Source organism: Schistocerca nitens, chromosome 4 (genome assembly GCF_023898315.1).
Source record: "Schistocerca nitens isolate TAMUIC-IGC-003100 chromosome 4, iqSchNite1.1, whole genome shotgun sequence".
Taxonomy (NCBI): domain Eukaryota; kingdom Metazoa; phylum Arthropoda; class Insecta; order Orthoptera; family Acrididae; genus Schistocerca; species Schistocerca nitens.
In genome coordinates, this window is record NC_064617.1 from 73436550 (window position 1) to 73451820 (window position 15271).

The window sequence follows — 15271 nt, forward strand, 5'->3', positions numbered from 1 at the left end:
ACTCTTCCCTTTTTCTGCAATAATAACTGCGAACCAATCAAGATATCTCTTACTAGAATTTAAACAAACATTGCAGCAAAGCATCCCAGAGTTCAGCAGTTGATCTCACACTGTGAAATCTCATGTTCTCACCTGACCTTCAGATGCCCTTTCACTTCTCGCTTAATGCAGTGAGCCACCTGGCTCTCTGGATGCTGTTCACATGGCAGATGTTTTCTCCTGCTATATACTTAGTCGAAGAATACCTTTCAGTGCCAAACAACTTTATAATATTTCTGTTCATTCACTTTCACAAGGCAATTAAAAGCCCCTGGAAGACTGCTCAAATAATAACACTGCCTCATTATATCAAGAGGAAACGAGAAAAGAAAAGAATTGGCAATGCAGTCATTGACATTAATGAATATTGCTTGCATTTTTCACGTGGTGTTAATGATGTGACTTTACTGGCAATTAGAATCTGCACATTAAGTAATAAAACAAGTTACATGACCGTTTAGACATAAACCGCCACGTAACATGACCTACAAGTCGTTTCCAAAATGGATACCAGTGTACCTGTATTAAGATTGATCTGCAATGCACGTACATCAAAGACATTTTCGGTGGACTATGCGTTTGTTTTGGCTGGTCATTGATTGATCAGTTTCATGTTACACGTTACTGGTGAGACAGACTGATCTGCTAACAAGGCAGAAAACGTGGAAATACACATATACATTTACTCACAAGCCTCTCACACTCATACATGTATGCTGGTGTAAGGGTAAATTTATCTGGAATACAAATACAGGAGAACACCAGATAAATAATACTACGACACATACTAATTAGTTTTACAATATTTATAAATGAAGGCGATGGCTTGATAACCTTAAATACACATGGATGGCTTGTGTTCAAGTACCCGCACATTCAAAATCAGTTCAACAGTTAGTTATTACATGTGCACTTACTGTATCACTATAGCAAATCATTCATTCATTTACAAACATATCACGCAAATTTGTCTATAACGAATACAATTAATAGATCCACACATAAAAGTACACTAACGTATACAGTATAAAAATAAATGCAGTTATCATCCAAAACAAGAGAAAATCAAATCATACCACACTTGTAGTGCTGTATGATCAGGCGGAAAAACGAATTTGTAAATTATCAAAAACATATAGTTAAGGTTACATGAGTATGTATACAGGGTGTTACAAAAAGGTACGGCCAAACTTTCAGGAAACATTCCTCACACATAAATAAAGAAAAGATGTTATGTGGACTTGTGTCCGGAACGCTTAATTTACATGTTAGAGCTCATTTTAGTTTCGTCAGTATGTACTGTACTTCCTCGGTTCACCAACAGTTGGCCCAATTGAAGGAACGTAAAGTTGACTTCGGTGTTTGTGTTGACATGCGACTCATTGTTCTACAGTACTAGCATCAAGCACATCAGTACGTAGCATCAACAGGTTAGAGTTCATCACGAACGTGGTTTTGCAGTCAGTGCAATGTTTACAAATGCGGAGTTGGCAGATGTCCATTTGATGTATGGATTAGCACGGGGCAATAGCCGTGGAGCGGTACGTTTGTATCGAGACAGATTTCCAGAACGAAGGTGTCCCGACAGGAAGACGTTCGAAGCAATTGATCGGCGTCTTAGGGAGCACGGAACATTCCAGCCTATGACTCGCGACTGGGGAAGACCTAGAATGACGAGGACACCTGCGATGGACGAGGAAATTCTTCGTGCAGTTGACGATAACCTTAACGTCAGCGTCAGAGAAGTTGCTGCAGTACAAGGTAACGTTGACCACGTAACTGTATGGAGAGTGCTACGGGAGAACCAGTTGTTTCCGTACCATGTACAGCGTGTGCAGGCACTATCAGCAACTGATTGGCCTCCACGGGTACACTTCTGCTAATGGTTCATCCAACAATGTGTCAATCCTCATTTCAGTGCAAATGTTCTCTTTACGGATGAGGCTTCATTCCAACGTGATCAAATTGTAGATTTTCGCAATCAACATGTGTGGGCTGACGAGAATCCGCTCGCAATTGTGCAATCACGTCATCAACACAGATTTTCTGTGAACGTTTGGGCAGGCATTGTTGGTGATGTTCTTCCACCTACGCTCAATGGAGCACGTTATCATGATTTCATACGGGATACTCTGCCTGTGCTGCTAGAACATGTGCCTTTACAAGTACGACACAACATGTGGTTGATGCACGATGCAGCTCCTGCACATTTCAGTCGAAGTGCTCGTACGCTTCTCAACAGATTCGGTGACCGATGGATTGGTAGAGCGGACCAATTCCATGGCCTCCACGCTCTCCTGACCTCAACCCTCTTGACTTTCGTTTATGGGGGCATTTGAAAGCTCTTGTCTACGCAACCCTGGTACCAAATGTGGAGACTCTTCGTGCTCGTATTGTGGACGGCTGTGATACAATACGCCATTCTCCAGGGCTGCATCAGAGCATCAGGGATTTCATGCGACGGCGGGTGGATGTATGTATCCTCGCTAATGGAGGACATTTTGAACATTTCCTGTAACAAAGTGTTTGAAGTCACGCTGGTAAGTTCTGTTGCTGTGTGTTTCCATTCCATGATTAATGTGATTTGAAGAGAAGTAATGAAATGAGCTCTAACATGGAATGTAAGCGTTTCCGCACACATGTCCACATAACATATTTTCTTTCTTTGTGTGTGAGGAATGTTTCCTGAAAGTTTGGCCGTACCTTTTTGTAACACCCGGTATAGAAACATAATATCCTTAACATTAAGAACATTATATAATACTCTCATAAAAGTCCCTCAGTCTCTGTGTAAGCAGACGGACATACATATTTGTAAACAGGTGTCATATTTCTGACATCAAATCTTGACAATCCAATACAAAACAGAAAATTATCATATTACATCATTCATGATAAAATACAATAAGATTGCTAACATGTGTTGATAGTGCGCGACAGGATCACCACTGCAATAATTAGTGACTTTAAACAACAAAATATCAGAAGTTACAAAAACATACAAGTTGTAACACCAATTATGGTGCATGTTGAGATCATTTTACAAATTACAACAAATATGCAATAAGGCAGATATGGTTGATTTGAAGTGCGTAAGTCTGGAGTTTGAAAAGGAAACTGGAATGCCATATCCAGTCAAAAGCTTTCTCTTAGTCAGAAGAGACAGAGATGGCGAATTTCCGGTTGTTGAGCTGTAGGTATAGGAGATGGGTAAGGTTGAGGACTGGATCATCAGCAGAGAAGGAGCGATGGAAGCAACACTGGGTGATAAATAGTGTTGATGCAATCCAGAAGGTGGTGGATGCATTGAGAAAGGATGGATTCAAAGACCTTGCTAAACACCGAGGTGAGGCAGATGGGGCGATACTAAGATGTATCAGTGGAGAGTTTCTTCGGTTTGAGGAACAGCAAGATTTTGGAGGTTTTCCACAGGTCAGGATAGACTTGTGGAGAGGATAGTTGTCTACAGGACTACAAGGGTGATGAGGGATGCATTCTTTGAGAAGGTGATAGGTATTATGGTCATGATCAAAAGATGTGTTGCGTTTTCTGTGAAGTACTTGCATTATGTCCTGTGCGGTAATTGGAATACTTAATTGCATTTCTGGTATGTTTTTCAAGTACTGGAAGGCAGGGGTGGGACTGTGGTATCCGTGCATTCATGGACAGGAGTGAATTAGGAGAAGAAGTGTTGGTCTTCAGCTATGGAGAAGTGAGAGAGATGAGATACAAAGTGATTGGCTTTGCTCAGGGCGTCAGGTAAGGGAATTTTGTTGTGAAGGGTTGTGTAGTGAGGGTTGGGATGGGTGCCAGAAGGTCGGTGGAATGCTTTCAATTCTTGAAATAGTTGATTGAGAGTGTAGCATTGAGTCTGGTGCATGTCTGGCACCAGTGCCAGCGAGATTTTCATTGAGTAAATTTCTAATTTGTCACTGTATCTGCCATTGGCATGTGAGTGTAGCCCCATCACGACGATAGAGGAAGGATTTATATAAATAACAAGATTCGTGGAGAAGGATTACAGCTTGTGGTGGGAGAGTGGGATGATGATGAGGGTATATGGCTTTAGTAGGATATGGGCAGAGATAGCATCTGATGTCTGCTGCAGGAAGGCTATGACATGGGGAAAATAAACGATCAGTAGGTTGCTGAAAGGTTATGGGGTGGCTTCCAGTTCAGGTATCTATGGATTCTAGGCAGCATTTCAGCCGGCTCAAGATTAGTAATGGACAATGTACGGACAGAAATAGAGATGGGGTGCATGGGAACAGGGTAGAGTGTAGGACATGGTGAGGAGGACAGGCATTTGGTCACTTCCAATTGCGCCAAGGACTTCTGCAACGGGGCATTCAAGGAGTTTGGGAGATGCTAGGATGACAATGGAGGACGGTAGTGCTGTGAATGTGGACAATGCAGTTGTGGAGGGACTGTCTAAACTTATGCCAACAGTGACGTTCTTTCGGGGGATCTACTATGAATATTGAGGTCGGTGGCAACAATATAGGTGGAGAAGGTATTGTTGATGTGGGAGAGGAAATCATAGGAGATGGGATTGTTAGGTCAGATGTAAATGGTAGCACAGTAACAGTTGGTGTTTAAAAGAAGAGGATAAGGATAAGGTGTTTGGTGCGATTGTTGAGTAAGAGTTGTGGCCAAGCAGGGATGTTCCTGTGATGGCCAATTGCTACTCTGCCTCTGGCCAGGGCAGTGGGATTATCAATGCAGTGGAGGATATAGGACAGGTACAGGTACTGCGGTATGGAAGGAGGAAAATTTAATTAAGAATGAAGAAATTATTGTTGTTTTGGGATAGGATATTCATAAAAATGATCTTGCTGGTGGGTATGAAGCGGATATTGCTATACAGGATGCAGTAGTGCTGTCACACTACGCGGCATGAAGCAGGTTGCAGACGTTACGAGTAGAGAGGTTTATACGATGTTGCTGAGATGAACGAAAACGAAGTGGTCTTGGTTTTGGGAGTATATGACTTAAGTGTTCAGACGGAATACTGTGTGGATAGCAAGGGAGATTTGCTGAGTGGTCGTCGGAAGGTGTGAATATTTTGGAGGACGATGATAAAGAAGCGAATGATGTTCTCAGCAGTGGGGAGTGGGCAGAGAGATTTTTTGGGATGGATGGAGTGGTTAGTAGGGTGGACAGGACATTTAGTTCACGTTTGACAGGTAGGGGTTTGGCCTTGCACTTGCTGGAGTAAGTAGGGTGAGCATCGTTGCAGGTGTTGTAGGCGAATGGGGGAACCTAGATTGGAACATTGCTTACGGAAGTGGAATTGCTTACAATGGGAACACGTGGGAGGATTCTTGGAATCAACAGTAAGGTGGTCGTTGTGTAGGAGACGTTTTTGGCAATGGTAGGATTTGGAGGGGGATTTAGAAGGTTCAAGCTTGTGACGGCGGTTGTAGATGAATGCAGTCTCTGTGAGAAGGTGACTGATGTTGGGAGCATGCTCTGTGATTACTCACATGAGGAATGTGGGACCAGAGACATTGTAAATACGGAATGTAATGTGGATCTCAGTGGAAGGATGGGAACTGAGTTCATCGCCCACCTCCTCTGCCGTGAGGTCGAAGCTTCGTGATGATTGAAGAGGAGGACCCAGAACAATTCGTGAAAACATTTCTAAATTTTTCTTCTGTGAGAAGACAGTAGCGTAAGTTGTGGAATTAACTTGACTACCTCTTGGGAGCGTGACCAGAGGGTCGTACATATAACGCTGTTCAGCCAAACCGCAAACTTGTTTACTTGACGGTTCTATTCATGTATCAATCATGTTTGTACATGTAATAATTTGGAAAATATGGAACTTTGAAAACGAATGAATCATTTGTAGTAGCCCAGTACATTAATTTGTCGAATTTTATGCTGAGTAAATTCTATGTATTTCTAAATCTAAATACATCATGTGTGGATGATTAAGTCATATTTCGTTGGCTGTGCACCAGCCTGTGCTTTGAAATGCAAGAATGGCTGACAATGGATCATGTGATAATTTCAATGAACTGCGATTTTAACGTATTAATAATTTGCCCTGTTTTAAAGTGGAAATTTATGTTAGTTTCCAGTAGATTCTGTCTGAAGAAGAATTTAATTTGCAGACAGTTTCGGTTAATATTTCTATTTAGTTTGATTCCCCCTACTGATTATTGACGTTTTCTAAAGTAACAATGGCTGGCCGGTGTGACCGAGCAGGTCCTAGGCGCTTCAGCCTGAACCGCGCTACCACTACGGTCGCAGATTCGAATCCTGCCTCGGGCATGGATGTGTGTGATGTCCTTAGGTTAGTTAGGTTTAAGTAGTTCTAAGTTCTAGGGGACTGATGACCTTAGATGTTTAAGTCCCATAGTGCTCAGAGTCATCTGAACCATCTAAAGTAGTAATGTTAGAGCTTGACTAATAAACAGAGTATTTATGAGATCTCCTCGATAGTAACGGTGTTAAATTTGAATGCAATATTTGTTCATATGCTTAAGACCATATTGTACAGAGTTATCCAAAAAGATGGACCTTTACATTTCACGACATACAGCTGGGACATGAACAGTCTGCATACCAAAGGACAGAGGAAGGTCCAAAGTTTAATTCTGTTAACCACTAGCCGCGTAAACGGCCGTTAGGGCGGTTATAGTTGCATAAACGGCCGCTAGGATACTCGCGCCAATAGGCAGTCGTAAATAAGATGACTACGAGCAACAGAAGGTTTTCTACGTTCTTTAGTCTCCAAGAAGTGAGCCGGCAGTTGCAGTGCAGCGCTCAATTCGTCTCCGATTCGGCACTGAAGCACGAACTGGGAAAAGCATAAGCCGTTGAATTAAACAATTGTAACAAATTCGATGTGTTTGCAAAGGAAGAAGCCTGGGCCGACCGCGTTGGAACAGTGGCTTTTTCCTCAGCTTACCGAAGATTCACAACACTTCATTTTCAAACACCGTCATGTCGGACGATATTTAAATCAATCTCTTCCTCAGTGGTGGATTGATCGCACAGGAAATCGAGACCTGATTCTATGCTGCTGGTCACCGTGAGCTGCTGCTCTCAGGTCTTTCTAGTAGGGCTGTGTTAAGGAGGCTGTTTATGTCCCACCTCAAGCAACAAATCTGCCCGATCTGAGTAATCATGTCACTTTTGCAGTGTACTGGGCAAAACAAGACATGCTTTTCCGCGTGTGGGCCGAATCTGGCTAGTGCTTAAATGTTTGTTGTTGAGTAAAGGGAATACACATTGTATGCAACCTGTGTCAAAAAAATACTTTTAAACTTCCTTCTTTCGTTGGTATGCAGTCTGCTCATGTGCAATTTATACTTCACGAAACACAAAATAAATTTTTTGAATGATTCTCTAATTCGGAACCTCTTTTCGCATTTGGTAATACCATACTTTTCTGAAGTTCTTTTTGTGACTTCAGGAGAAAAGAGCTGCAGCACACAAAGAGTGAACGCTGTCATCTAAAAATGGAAGAAGAAAATATTTCAAATTTCTATTACAGGACTGGTTAGAGACAAAAGCCTAAAAAGTGTTCAGTCGTACAACACCAGCTTTAAATGATTACTCTAGGAATATACTACATCACTCTACTTATTGCTCAGTTAGGAATCGTGAGGTTAAGATTAGAATAATTACTGCATGCACAGAGGCAATGAAACAGTCATTTTTCCCATGCTCCATACCTGAACGGAACATGAAGAAATCCTAATAACAGGTACAATGGGACATACGCTCTCTCATGCACCAGATGGTGGTTTGCAGAGTATAGATGTACACGTAGAATTTTGCACAGAACATAATTTAATCATTGCTAACACTTGGTTTCAGAATCATGAAAGAAAATTGTATACTTGGAAGAGATCTGAAGGCATCAGAAGGTTTCAGATTGATTATACAATGATAGGACGTAGTTTTGTAACCAGATTTTAAACTGTAAGAGTTTCCAATGGACACATGTGAACTCTGACCACAGTTCATTGGTTATGAAATTGCAAAAATGTAGGAAAGTATGGAGACAGGACATGGACAAGTTGATGAACCACAAGTTGTTGAGAGATTCTCAGAGAGCATTAGGCAACAATTGTCAAGAACAGGAGAAAGGAATAGTGTAAAAGATGAATGGGGAGCTTTGAGAGATGTAACAGTGAATGCAGCAGAGTATCACAGAGGTAAAAGGACAAGGCATAGTAGAAATCCTTAGATAACACAATAAAAGTTGAATTTAATTGATGAAAGAGAAAATATAAAAATGCAGTCAACGAAGCACGCAAAAGGGAATGTAAATATCTAAAAAATGAGATTGGCAGGGAGTGTAAAGTGAATAAAGAAAGTAGCGAGTACTTTGTAACGGATATGAATCTCGACAGTAGCGAATAAGTACGGGTAACTTTTATCCGTTATTTCATAACGTGATAGTGTCACCTCTCCTATGCCTACAGCATTCCATCCTGACCTAAACGCAGCTTCGCTGTCGAGGTGTGGGAACTGCGCTGAAGGGGCAAACGAGCTCGGCCGAGATAACGGCCCTCCCTCTCTCCTGTGGAACGTGTGAAATCTGCTGCCCGGGTAAATACTGCCGCCACGGCCACTCGTAAAAGCGTTATCTCGTGTAAACACTGGCTGGGGGCGGCGAAGGGGGCAGGTGAACGCTGCCTGCGGTCTCAGGACCGGCTCTGCGCTTGTATCGCCCAGGGGCGTAACGTTACCTTACAAGAAGTAATTTTAATTTTCGTTGTGAAAGTAAGATAGCTCTTTCTTTACAAAAGACCTTTTATTCTTTCAAGAAGTACATTAAGTTTTGGAGGACTCCCTTTTGAGCAACACCGATGGTCTTCATCTAGAAACAAACAGCGTAGAGCGGAAAAGATGTCGTAATGGTGAGAGTAAGATGGAAGCGAAACCAGTGGTAGAAGGTCTGAAAACAATTTTCGTTGGAGCATATTAAACTTCTCCATAAGCAGTAGTTACACAGAACGAAAACTTCCAGTTCAAGACATATTTTTCGTCTCCGTATACCTTATGGAAACGATCCTCAGAAAGACATCAGTGTTACGTTGCAATTTGTGATTTTAATTTACAACAGATTTCTTTACTGTTGTTACCTGAACGTCAGCATCGGAAGACGTAATTCCGGGCTCCACATCCCTCTGTTTTGTTAAGAATCTATTTTGTACTTTAGCCATCTGAACCAGATATACCAAGTCTCAAGCTAATGAGTGGCTGAAATTTCAGTATATGCGTAAGACTTGTCGGAAGCGCTGAGTATCATAGGACTTTTCTAGGTATAAATGTACACGCAGTTACTCATGCGAATACTGGTAGATTTGATCATCACGCAAGTGTTCCGGAAATGCTTCAGGAACTCGGGTGGGAGGCTCTAGATGAAAGGAGGCGTTCTTTTCGTGAATCGCTACTGAGCAAATTTAGAGAACCTGCATTTGCGGCTGACTGCAATACAATTTTACTGCCGCCAACTTATATTTCGCGGAAAGACCACAAAGCTAAGATAAGAGAGATTGGGGCTCGTACAGAGGCATATAGGCAGTCATTTTTCCCTCGTTCTGTTTGGGAGTGGAATAGGGAGAGAAGATGCTATTGTGGTACGAGGTACCCTCCGCCACGCACCGTATGGTGGATTGCGGAGTATGTATGTAGATGTACAATATCAACTTTGATGTTATTCATATCACTGCTGATGTAAGTGAAAACCAAGTTATTTATGAATGAAACCCCGGTCGTTAGATAAAATATCGATTGCAGGAATAGGAAAATGACTGACCCGGCCCCTTTTGAATATCAAACGCTTATAAAGAATATACACTCATGCTAATAAATTATGGATAATGGTGATGCATGGCGAAACAACGCTCTGGAGGGCGGTTTTCGGGTTTAAATCACCTCGGTGTATGGCCATGCGGTGCATTTGCCCTGTGGTCGTCGCACGGTGGCGCTGGCAGCAGTCCACACACGCAGAGGTGTGTTGGTGCATGTCAGAGTACGGTGCAGCGAGTAAGTGTGCAAACGTTTTCAGACGTTCTAATGGTGACTGTGTGTTGAAAATGGCTCAAAGAAGACATATTGATGACGTTATGAGGGGTAGAATACTAGGGCGACTGGACGCTGGTCAAACACAGTTGGTTGTAGAACGGGCCCTCCGTGTGCCACAAAATGTGATCTCAAGATTATGGCAACGATTCCAGCAGACAGGAAACATGTCCAGGCGCTATAGTACGGGACGTCCACAGTGTACAACACCACAAGAAGACCGATATCTCACCATCAGTGCCCGCAGACGGCCACGGATTGTTGCAGTTAGCCTTGCTCGGGACCTTACCGCAACCACAGGAAGAGTTATCTGCAGACACATGGTCCACAGACGACTGAACAGACATGGTTTATTCGACCGGAGACCTGCAAGGTGCATTCCACTGACCCCTAGTCACAGGAGAGCCCGTAAAGCCTGATGTCAGGAGCACAGTACATAGTCATTGGGACAGTGGTCCCAGGTTATGTTCACGGACGACTCCAGATATAGTCTGAACAGCGATTCTCGTCGGGTTTTCATCTGGCATGAACCAGGAACCAGATACCAACCACTTAATGTTCTTGAAAGGGACCTGTATGGAGGTCGTGGTTTGATGGTGTGGGGTGGTATTATGATTGGTGCACGTACATCGCTGCATGTCTTTGACGGAGGAACTGTAACAGGTCAGGTGTATCGGGACGTCATTTTGCACCAGTATGTACGCCGTTTCAGGGCTACAGTGGGTCCCACCTTCCTCCTGATGGACGATAACGCACAGCCCCACCGAGCTACCATCGTGGAGGAGTATCGTGAAACAGAAGATATTTGGGGAATGGAGTGGGCTCCCTGTTCTCCAGACCTAAACCCCATCGAGCACGTCTGGGATGCTCTCGGTCGACATATTGCTTCACGTCTTCAAACCCCTAGGAGACTTCAGGAGCTCCGATAGGCACTGGTGCAAGATTGAGAGTCTATACCCCAGCAGCTGCTCGACCACCTGATCCACAGTATGCCAACCCGTTGTGCGGCCTGTGTACGTGTGCATGGTGATCATATCCCATATTGATGTCAGGGTACATGCGCAGGAAACAGTGGCGTTTTGTAACACATGTGTTTCGGGACGTTTTTTTCAACATATCATCAATACCGTGGACTTAGAGATCTGTGTCGTGTGTGTTCCCTATGTGCCTATGCTACTAGCGCCAGTTTCGCGTAGTGCCACGTTGTGTGGCACCACATTCTGCAAGTATCCTTAATTTATGAGCATGAGTGTAATTTACGTTGCGCTGACCGTGTGTTGTCTCGTCATGAGCACGACATTTTACGGTTCGACTGTATGCTGTTAATATATGCAAGTTCTTGTCATACAAGGAAGACATTGCATTTCCCCTTCTGGTGAAACAAGCTAAAGGGGTAAATTCGTTTCGCTCTCACTTCGCTGACGGTGGTCAATTATACACTGGGGTGACAAAAGTTGTGAGATAACGGTGTGCACATATACAGACGGTGGAAGTATAACGTAGGGTAGTGCATTGGCGGAGATGTTATTTATACTCAGGTGATTGATGCGAAAAGGTTTCCAACGTGATTTTGCCCACACGACGGGATTTAACAGACTTTGAAAGCGGGATGCTAGTTGGGCCTATACGCATGGGATATTCCATTTCGATGGTGGTAAGGGAGTTCAGTATTCTGTGATCCACAGTGCCACGAGTGAGCCGATAAAACCAAATTTGAGGCATTACGTCTCATCACGGACAATGCAGTGGCCGACAGTCTTCACTTAACTTCCGAGAACAGCGCCATTTGCATGGAATTGTTATTGCCAACGAACCAAGCAACACTGCTTTAAATAACCGCGGAAATCAACGTGGGACGTACGACCAACCTATCCGTTAGGACAGTGCGGCAAAATACGAGGTGCGGCTAGAAAAAAACCGGACTGATGCTGGAAAAAACATTTATTTACAATTATTTACAATTTCATGTTATCTCCTTCAATGTACTCTCCTCCTCGGTCTCTACACCGCTCCATACGAATTTTCCACTGTTCATAGCAATGCTGCAGATCATTTTCGGTAAGTCCATGCATTACTTCCGTCGCTTTTTCTTTTACTGCTTCAACAGTCTCAAATCTAGTTCCTTTCAAAGCTGACTTGACTTTAGGGAAAAGAAAAAAGTCACAGGGGGCCAAATCAGGTGAGTAGGGTGGATGATCTAAGATGGGAATGTTGTGTTTTGCCAAAAACGTCTTGACTGACAACGCACTGTGAGCTGGGGCATTGTCTTGGTGAAGGATCCATGACTTTTTTCTCCACAAATCGTTCCGTTCTCTCCGTACTCGCTCACGTAGGGTAGCCAGGACGCTAATGTAGTAATGCTGATTCACTGTTTGTCCCTCTGGTACCCAATCAATGTGCACAATCCCTTTGATGTCAAAAAAAGAAACAATCATCATTGCCTTGAATTTCGATTTTGACATTCGTGCTTTTTTTTGTCGTGGAGAACCAGGAGTTTTCCAATGCATCGATTGGCGTTTAGTTTCGGGATCGTAAGTAAAAAACCACGATTCATCGCAAGTAATAACATTTTGTAAGAAGGTGGGATCACTTTCAATGTTTTCCAGGATGTCAGAACAAATCATTCTTCGGCGTTCCTTCTGTTCAATTGTGAGACACTTTGGAACCATTTTTGAACACACTTTGTTCATGTTGAAACTTTCATGAAGAATCTGCCTAACACTTTCCTTGTCAACTCCTGTTAACTCAGACACTGCTCTGATTGTTAAACGGCGATCTTGTCGAACAAGTTTACCGATTTTTTCAATGTTTGCATCAGTTTTTGCTGACAATGGTCTGCCAGTGCGAGTGTCATCACTGGTGTCTTCGCGGCCATCTTTAAATCGTTTAAACCACTCAAACACTTGTGTTCGCGATAAACAATCATCGCCGTACACTTGTTGTAACATTACAAACGTTTCACTTGCAGATTTTCCTAGTTTGAAACAAAATTTGATGTTAACACGCTGTTCTTTCTGTACACTCAACATTTTCCGACGCACAGACAAAACGTCAACTACTTAAAACAGACGCCACGGGCAGACTGAGTGCAGGAGGCAGATGAAACTGGAGCAGTAGGCGGAGCGAGAGTCACGTGACAGGCCACGCGACTTTCAGCCTTATTGCATTCGTTTTATTGTTTCACCAGTACTAGTCCGGTTTTTTTCTAGCCACACCTCGTATGGCGCTAATTGGCAGCAGACGACCGTCGCGGGTGCCTTTGCTAACAGCACGACCTCGCCTGCAGCAGCTAGTCTGGGCTCGTGACCATGTCAGTTGGTAACAGCTCGTGGTGGGGCTCGAATGTTGCGAAGACCCCACGAAGCCACGGACACAAGTTGTCAACAAGACACTGTGTCCCCAGTATGGTGTGGGTCGTGTTTACATGGAGTGGCCCGGGTCCTCTAGTCCAACTCAACCGATCACTGACTGCAGGTAGTTATGTTCGGCTACTTGGAGACGATATGCAGGCATTCATGAATATCCCCAACCAACAATCGAATTTTTATGGTTGACAATGCGCCATGTCAATGGGCTATAGTTGTTCGTGATTGGTTTGACGAACGTTTTCGATAATTCGAGCGAATGGTCTGGCCACCCAGATCGCCCGACAGGAATCCCATTGAACATTTATGGAATATAATCAAGAAGTCAGTTCTTACACGAAATCATGCACCGGAAACACTTTCGCAGCTATGGGCAGCTATTGAGGCAGCATATTTCTGCTGGGGACTTCCAACGACTTGTTGAGTCCAAGCAACATACAGTTGCTTCACTACGCCGTGCAAAATGAAGTGCGGCACCACATTATGAGCTATCCCATGACTTTTGTCACTTCAGTGTGTGTGATTAGAAGTTCCTTTGTGTATTTATTTCTGCCCATCTGGCCATCTGCCACAACTGACAAGTTCGGACCGTGTGGCACGACGGAAGAAACTTTTCCCACTAACTCGTGGAAGCTTCTTTTGTAGGATGTCGCCGCTAGGGCCTCGCCGAGCGGTCTAAGGCGCTGCAGTCACGGACTGTACGGCTGGTCCCGGCGGAGGTTCGAGTCCTCCGTCGGGCATGGGTGTGTGTGTTTGTCCTTAGCATAATTTAGGTTAAATAGTGTGTAAGCTTAGGGATTGATGACCCTAGCAGTTAAATCCCATAAGATTTCACACACATTTGAACATTTTTTGGAGGATGTTGAATGCTGAGGAAGTGGACTTGCTTGGTGTTTTCCATATCACACAACCTGCTAAAGTTGCTTCAGCGAGCGACTTGCGAATGTTTACTTGCTACTGGACGCACGCCTTTACGAAGATGCATTTATCACTTCATATCAGATATTCTTGCGCTGAAACTCGTCGCACAAAAACTAGAAAAAAATGGCTCTGAGCACTATGGGACTTAACATATATGGTCATCAGTCCCCTAGAACTTAGAACTACTTAAACCTAACTAACCGAAGGACGTCACACAACACCCAGCCATCACGAGGCAGAGAAAATCCCTGACCCCGCCGGGAATCGAACCCGGGAACCCGGGCGTGGGAAGCGAGAACGCTACCGCACGACCACGAGATGCGGGCACACAAAAACTAGTTTGGTCGTCTCTCTAACATCTTGCTTTGCTGAAATAACCATCTCGTTTCTGTATACTACGTCATAAGTGGCCCACACACGCTCCACATTACTGAGACAATACATTGCGTCACTATACTGGGAGAAAGTGCGAGAACGGCGCAGCGTTATTGCGCAAATTTTTACGTCTGGACTTCCTGAGTGGGAACTGTGTCTTCATAGCGATTATATCGGCGCTCGAAGATATGGAACTTGCATTAATTTTGAGTTGTTTGCCTTGCAAAACACGAGCATGCAGAACGGACAAAACAAGGCGGCGAAGCATTCTATGAATATTTCAAAGAAATAAGTTCTCTTTCGTGGCAGTATAGATATGTGAACCAGAACATCAACACTTAATTACAAATTAAAACAGAGAACTGTAAAATTTATAGCGAACGTGTAGTTTTCGATATATTCCTGTGCTGGAATGACTGTTGAAAACTGATTAAAATTGTTGCACTGGTACTGGTGTACTTAGCCCACTGTTGAGAGAAAAATAAACTTGAGATCACTGGACAGCTGATGTGATCCTATTC